The following is a 7,094-nucleotide window of genomic DNA, read 5'->3' as shown; positions in this document are numbered from 1 at the left end:
ACCCCCCGGCGAGGGGGATGAGCCCAAGGACCCCCCTCAGCCCCCCACAGCGCGGGGGGAGCCCCCAGTAACTCTCCAACCTCCCCTCAACGCCCCTACATTGTGGAGGGGGCGCAATACCCTTCACAGGTCCCCCAAATCACAGGGAAGCCCCAAATACCGCCCCAGATCCCCCCTGGTGCGCTCACATCACAGGGGAGCCCTCAATAACCACTCCCCCCAGCTTCCTCCCGGTGCCCCTACATCGGGGGGAGCCCGCAATGGCCCCCTTGATGCAGTTACCCTCCCTTAGGGGGCAGATGGCATAATACAATAAAATTCTGATAAAGCAAGGAATGCCCAGGGAGGTGGTGGAGTCACAGTGCCTGGAGGTGTTTAAGGAAAGAGTGGACATGGACTGGACTAGCTGATATGGGTCTGTTTGGTCACAGGTTGGACTCGATGATCTTTTCCAACCTAATTCATTCTGTGATTCCGTAATGGCAACGGTGGCTGATTCAGCCCCAAAAACCGCAGTGCCACCATTACAGGCAGTGTCTGACATCAGCCGGTGTCACTGGGGCACCACCCAACAGGCACCCCGAGACCCCCCTGCCCCAACCCTGCCAGGGACACCCAGCGAGGATACCCAGTGACACCCCCAAAATCCAAAAATAAGCAGCCTTCCAACCCCAGTGGCCCCTTTAAGGGAATGGGTTCAAACTGAGAGTAGGTTTAGGTTAGGAAAAGCAGAATCTTCCCTGTGACTGTGGTGAGGCCTTGGCACAGGTTGCCCAGAACAGCTGTGGCTGCCCCATTCCTGGAAACGTTCAAGGCCAGGTTGGCCAGGGCTGGAAACAACCTGCTCTAGTGGAAGGTGTCCCTGCCCATAGCAGGGGGGTTGGAATGAGATGTTCTTTAAGGTCCCTTCCAGCCCAAACCCTTCTAGGACTCCATGATTCCATCCTCCCGGGGCCGTGCCTTCGCTCACGCACACACCCACGTCACCGGCTCCCAGGCGGAAGGTGCCCGTTGCTCAGAGCCCCGGGGCAGAGCCGGGCACCAGAGAGGTGGACACAGCCCCAAAATCCAGCCCTCTGCTCCCTCCCCAGCCCCTGAGGCCAAGGGAACCCCCAGCACTGGGGGGTGCTCATGGCTGCTGAGGGCTGGTTGCTGGCTCTGTCCCCAGGAAGGCCATTATCCATGCTGAGCCCCACCTAGGTATTTTAGGCGGACTTGCCATGCTAGAAAAACAAGCCTGCCAGAGCCAAGCCTTGCCGGGGCAGCAGAGGGCAGGGGCTCCACACGGGGCACAGCTCTGGAGAGTGACAGGGCCCCCTGAGACAGCCTGGCTTGGAGGGACAGAGCCTGGCGGACACAATCCGCGGCATTGCTCCCACCCATATTCGGCGGGTCCAGGCTGATGGGAATGGGGCAGAAGATGGTCTGCTCCAGCCCTGCCAGCTGTAATTAAATGCTTAAAGGATTATCACACCTCACCATCCAACCAGGATGGAGAGACACACAGCACAGTGCAGGGCTGCTCTGAAAGGTGGTTCCTCACTACTGACAGAGACCTTGCCGGGACTTGTCTTCATCCAGCTGGTGATTAAAAGACAAAAATCCTCTGTTTATGGATGTCATCACCGTTATCTTACCCAGGGTCAAAGCCTTTATATTCAGGGCTCATCAACTTGATTAGGTTATCCAGGGGAAGGAGAGGTGCTCAGCACCAGTGTAATTGCCAGCATCCTCCCCATCCAGCTCACTCCTTCCTCCGAGGCAGCCCAAATTCCTTGAATCCTTTTTCAGATGCAAAAGCAGCATGAACCCTTAAGGTGCAGGGGCAAGAGCCCACACCCCAGGGCTGCAGCTCCTTTTGGGGTGAGCCACACCATTGCTCATCTGCTGAAGCCCTGGGGTGGGGATGCTCCTGCTTCCTGCTGCCCCAGGAACAGCAAGGACTGCCGACCCTACTGCCCAGCTGGCACGTCCCATCCCCAAGGCTCCCCAGGCAATAGCCTCCTTCAGTGGCGGGGCGTGGAGTTTTCCAGGCACAGACTTGCCCCAAAAGCCTTTTTTTTCCTTTTAATGCTGCTGCAAAGCAAGAAAGGAGGCTTTTCTTCCACCTCAAACCAGGAAAAGACAGATTTTCATTGCAGAACACCCTGAGACAGGGCGTGGAAAGTCAAAGATGAAGCAGAGATTTTGAAACAACCCTTTTTAAGATGGATTTGAGAGTAACTAAGATGAATTAAAAGCAATCAAGGAGCAGTAGAAGTCTGGGGAGGTTTTAGAAACACACTCCCAGCGCCATCTGCCTTTTTGTCCTCTCTGGCTGCCAGTGGAGCCTGCAGGCCGCAAAGCCATGGGATGGGTGCTGGGTGACCCTGGATGCCCGGCTGCTGAGCCCCAGCCAGCCCTGAAGCCCAACTTTAGGCTTCCATGGCACATTCAGGAAGCTCCTTGGTTTTCACAACCAACTCTTCAGTGCCCAGCTCAGCATCCTTAACTTTGGGAAGAGTTGTACTTCACTCCTACATAGCAAGGCCATGGGCTAAGGATGACCACAGAGGTTCCCATGCTGCACAACTCTCTATGCAGCAGCTGAGCAGTGGCTTCAGTTCATTAAGCTCATCAGCTCTAAAATCTCCTTTCCCAGACTAACACCCAGCAGGAATCTCCTTGAAGTCAACGAGGCGTGGGCAACATCAACAGGCTGAGAGCCTCAAAGGCCGCCACGACCTCACCAAAATCATTTCAGCCCTGCAGAACTTGTTTCGTGCACCCAAAATGGATTGTTTTCACAGACACAAAGCTACCCAGGTTGCCTCTGTGCTGAGTTAGAGAGGAGAGGAGGAAAAAGTAGTCGGGTTTTATGTATTCAGCCCTTGAAGTGATGGAAAGGACTGCCTTTCAAAGAATGGAGAAAGGCTTTTATCGTCCATTTTTAAAAGCATGAATCTGCCTGCAAAACACCAAAGGTTCAAAATGGCCAGGTGAGCCAACCCAGGACCTTCTTGCTTCTTTTTGGTTGAGAAGGTTCGGGGCCAGGGAGGTCCTGAAATGGACTTTCTTCCTTGAAAATTAAAGAACACGTTCCTACCTAATTGTGTGATTCCAGGAACTGACTCCAAGGAAAACACGCAACCAGTGCAAGACTCATGATAGAATCATGGCAACTCCGTCACCCAGCACTGGCATTTGGGAGGCTGTTCAGAGAAGTTTGCATCCAACTGCCCCATAAGCACCTTGGAAATACCAGTTGCAGAGGAGGCTTAACAGTTTTCCTCTCCAGGGTCACAAGATGGGAGTGATGAACTCAGTGGAGCCTTCCTTGATCTGCGGCACAGCACTGCTTAAAGTGCAGTCCTTCTGTAAACAAAAGAAAAAGCCTCATTTCCCCGATCAATGTCTCCAAACAGCCTCAGAGGGTGAGTGAAAATTGTGCCACCTGCCATCTCCCTGACATTCCAATCCAGGTGACACTTTTCCACTAGTGGCACGAGTCACACCTCCACTGAGACATGGCTTCAGACGAGACCTTTGGAAGCGTCTGTGCCACAAACCTGCCAGCTTTGCCAACACAGGGAATAACACATGGAGTGGATGTAAACCCCGATGGCTTCCCACCCCCTGCATTGGCTCTGCTGGGCTGACACCTGTGAAGATCAGGAAAGCCCCTTGTAGCCCCCAGTGGTAGCTGGGAATTGCTGACTCTGAGAGACAGGCTTGGTCAGAAATAGTTGATTTCTACCTTTCAAGCCCAACCAGCCTGTAATAACGAGAGGCGTAAAAGCAAATCCAGGGTGCATTCTCAGGATGTGATGAATGTGTTCACGTAGTTTGTGTCTGCAGAGAGACTACAGCAGTACCAACCTCCCTGCTATTCACCCTCTGCTGATTCATCCCTGCTCCAAAGGACGGCAGCAACACTGCCCTTGCTCCTTTCAGAGGAACCTGGGGGGATCAGGAGGAACTGGCACTGTCATTGGTATGTCTGGGAAGGGAACATTTTACCTGCAAACTTAAGATCTACCAACAGTCATAAAGGATCACCATGACCCAGGCTGCACAGAGCAGATGTTTTCCACCCCAGCTCATCTTCCCAGTTTCCAGGAGCAGATTGGAGGAGGCCACACCGCCCAGATTTGCCACATCATTATTTGGCAGGTGGTTTAATTGCAGCGCATGAAACTGAGAATACCACAGGGATGACAACGGAGCACTCCTCTCTTGCTGTGACAGTAGTCCTGCAACGTAAGCAAGGTCTCACCTACCAAGGACTGCTGTGCCCAATCCCAGGTTCACTGAGCAGCACTAACTCCATCACCTCTATGGAGCAACGCAGATGGACATGGACGCTGGATCAGGCTCCTTGCTGAGCTCCTCAAGGCAAGCAACATGAAGGGTGGGGTCCCCTGCAGCCTCCTTTATTTTGCTAGAATAAAAGAAAATGAAATCTCTGGGACACCCTCAGAGCTGGTGTTAATTCACCTCCAGCAAATTCTCAGACAAAATCCTAGTTCGAGTCAGCCTAGATTTCACTGGGTGGTGAGTGACAGCCTGCAAGAGGAAGCCACCAGGAAACAACAATGGGGAGGGAACACAGCCCAAAGGACACGGAAGGAAGGTCTCGTACAGGTAGAGCAAAGGACTGGAAAACTGGGGCCAAGAGAAACATTCAGAGCATGAACCAACCAGACCTGCTCCAGGCCATCCTCACACAGCACACTTGAAAAGCAAACAAAGGTATCTATGTTCCAAGTGTCCCCCCACCATGCCCCTGGTCCTGCCCAACTCTCACCCTCCCAAACAGAGCTGCTCTATTCTCCTTTTCCCCAAATTTTTGCAGCACCTTATTCAGGAACAAGCAGGAAGGTACAGGGCTGGGGCTACGGGTTTTGTTTGCTCTAGTTTCCAGGTCTCACAGGGTGACTTTCCCTCCCCCACAGGACCCGCATCCCAGAGAGTGCCCTGTGCTTTCAAACTCCATTACATCTCATCTGCATTCCTGCCAGGCAATGGCCCATGCTCCGGGCTGGGTGCCAGCGGCTGGGCAGCCCCCCTCCTCTCCTTCCTGCACTCTGAAATCTGCTGGCGTTCAGCAGCTCCCCACCAGCTCCTTTTCTTCCGAGGGCTGTGTTAATGAGAGCCCGGACATCGCAGAAGCCCTTGTGCCAGGCAGGGCACGGCGGCGTCTGGAGCAGAGTCAACATTTCAAGTGCTCCAGCGCTCTGCCAGGCATTTCAGGACGTGGGATGGCTGCAGCTGGCACCACGCCCCCTGGGAGCGGGTGGTACCCGGGAAGGGAGGCACCAAAACAGTCCCACTCAATCCAGCGTGCCATCGGGAAGGCGGCTGCCTGCCATTGCCCAACCCGGGAGCTGCACCAGGTCCGCAGGTGAAGCGGCTGTCACAGGCAACCGCGCTCCGAGGGTGCCGGGAAGAGTTGCACAAACACCACCGTAGAAAGTCAGCGCCGAAGTGAAGCAACGTAGACTTGCAAATGAGGAAATGAGAGCCTTCATCACGCTGATTACTGGGCATGCTGGGCAAGGACAGCAGCAAGGCAGCAGTTTGCTGTGTCACCCGCCGGAGCGCCCTGGCAGCGCTCCCACCACTCGAGCCTATTTTAAAGGAAGCCAGTTCTTCAGCCAGGAAAGCACAGATCAATTTTTTTTTTCCCGATGTGAAAAAGCCACTTCCAGGGATGGATGCTGATGGCTGCAAGTAGATCACTGCTCAAAAACACAGGATTCATGGAGCAAAATCGCTGCGGGGCGAGGAAAGCCGCGACACGGATGATCTCCTGCTGCTCGCTAATGAGCGCACAGGGGCCGCAGCACCACTTTGTCTTGGCCCTTTGGACATGAACGACCCACCGCTGAGTTGGCTGGTTCAACCCCCTGAGCGCAGAGGGCTGTGACGTGCTTCTGTCTGCACAAGGGCTGTGAATGGTGTTCCCGGCACGCTCCACTGAGGACCAGTCCTACTGCACACTGGCACTGCGGGACTGCAGCAAAGCTGCTTCCACAATGAATGCAGCGAGTCCTCCTCCTCCTCCAGGATGAGGTACCTCTTTAAGGAAAAGCAAATAACAAATAACTGCTCAGCACTGAGCAATGCCTTGGGAATGGTTTAGTTTACACAGGCCTCCCCCTATAATGTGCACACCCCTCCCAGGCAGAGGAGGGTGATGAGGAGCAGACTGTCACACAGCATCCTCCAAGCTGGAAAGACCAACGCTGGGTTTTGTACAGACCCGCAGTAAATGAAAGGCAAAGCTTTTCTGCTGGGCTTTAGGCACCACAACACAGCAGAGGTACCGGATCAGCGGTGGCCACAGACACTGAGGAGGCTCGACAAACACCCGGGCTTACACACCTCACGCTGCCGCTCCATCGCCACGTGCCCGCACGCCTGTGGTTTGGCACTGCAAGTGCTCAGCCGTCCTCTTACAGGGCTCCAGGACCTCTAACGTGCTAAAGCGGCTTGGGTTTGTTTTGTGCTGGAAAGAAAACAGCAAAGATTTAGGCAAGTCCCACCGATACATAAAGTTTCCATGAAGCAACGTTTGCCCCATCGGCGAAGAAGTGACTTGGTGCTTGGTAACAGCAGCTCTGTGGAGCTGTAACAATCTAGGAGCCTAATTAAGGGATCCCAAACAAGACTCTCTGCAGAATTTAATTCCCAGATTGTTGGTTAGCATTAAAAATAGCTTCCCCCCCAAATGTTTTAAACCATGAGTTTTTAAAACCCAATTTAAACAAACATGTACAAGGAGTAGTTTTTCTCCCGCAGTACACTCCTGCAATGATTGCTTAATGCTATTTTCTGTTTTTATCAACACTCAGCTTTAACAATAAGGAAATTCTAATAACGTTGTGATTATAATTAAGGCAACTCTAATGGGATTTTGTGGACTGTGATTGGCATCCCAAGTACAGCATCAGGCAGAAAGGGGAACATACAAGGGACAAATCTCCAGGACACCTTCAGAATTAGCAACCATTTGGGTAATTATAAAGCTCCATTTTATAAAAACCAGGAAACAAGATTAATTTATAAATCAGTTTATTTACAGATTTTGTTCTCTTAAAGTACATTTCAGT

Source organism: Neopelma chrysocephalum, unplaced genomic scaffold (genome assembly GCF_003984885.1).
Source record: "Neopelma chrysocephalum unplaced genomic scaffold, ASM398488v2 Primary Assembly neopelma1_184630, whole genome shotgun sequence".
Lineage (NCBI taxonomy): Eukaryota > Metazoa > Chordata > Aves > Passeriformes > Pipridae > Neopelma > Neopelma chrysocephalum.
This window is presented reverse-complemented; position numbering follows the sequence as displayed.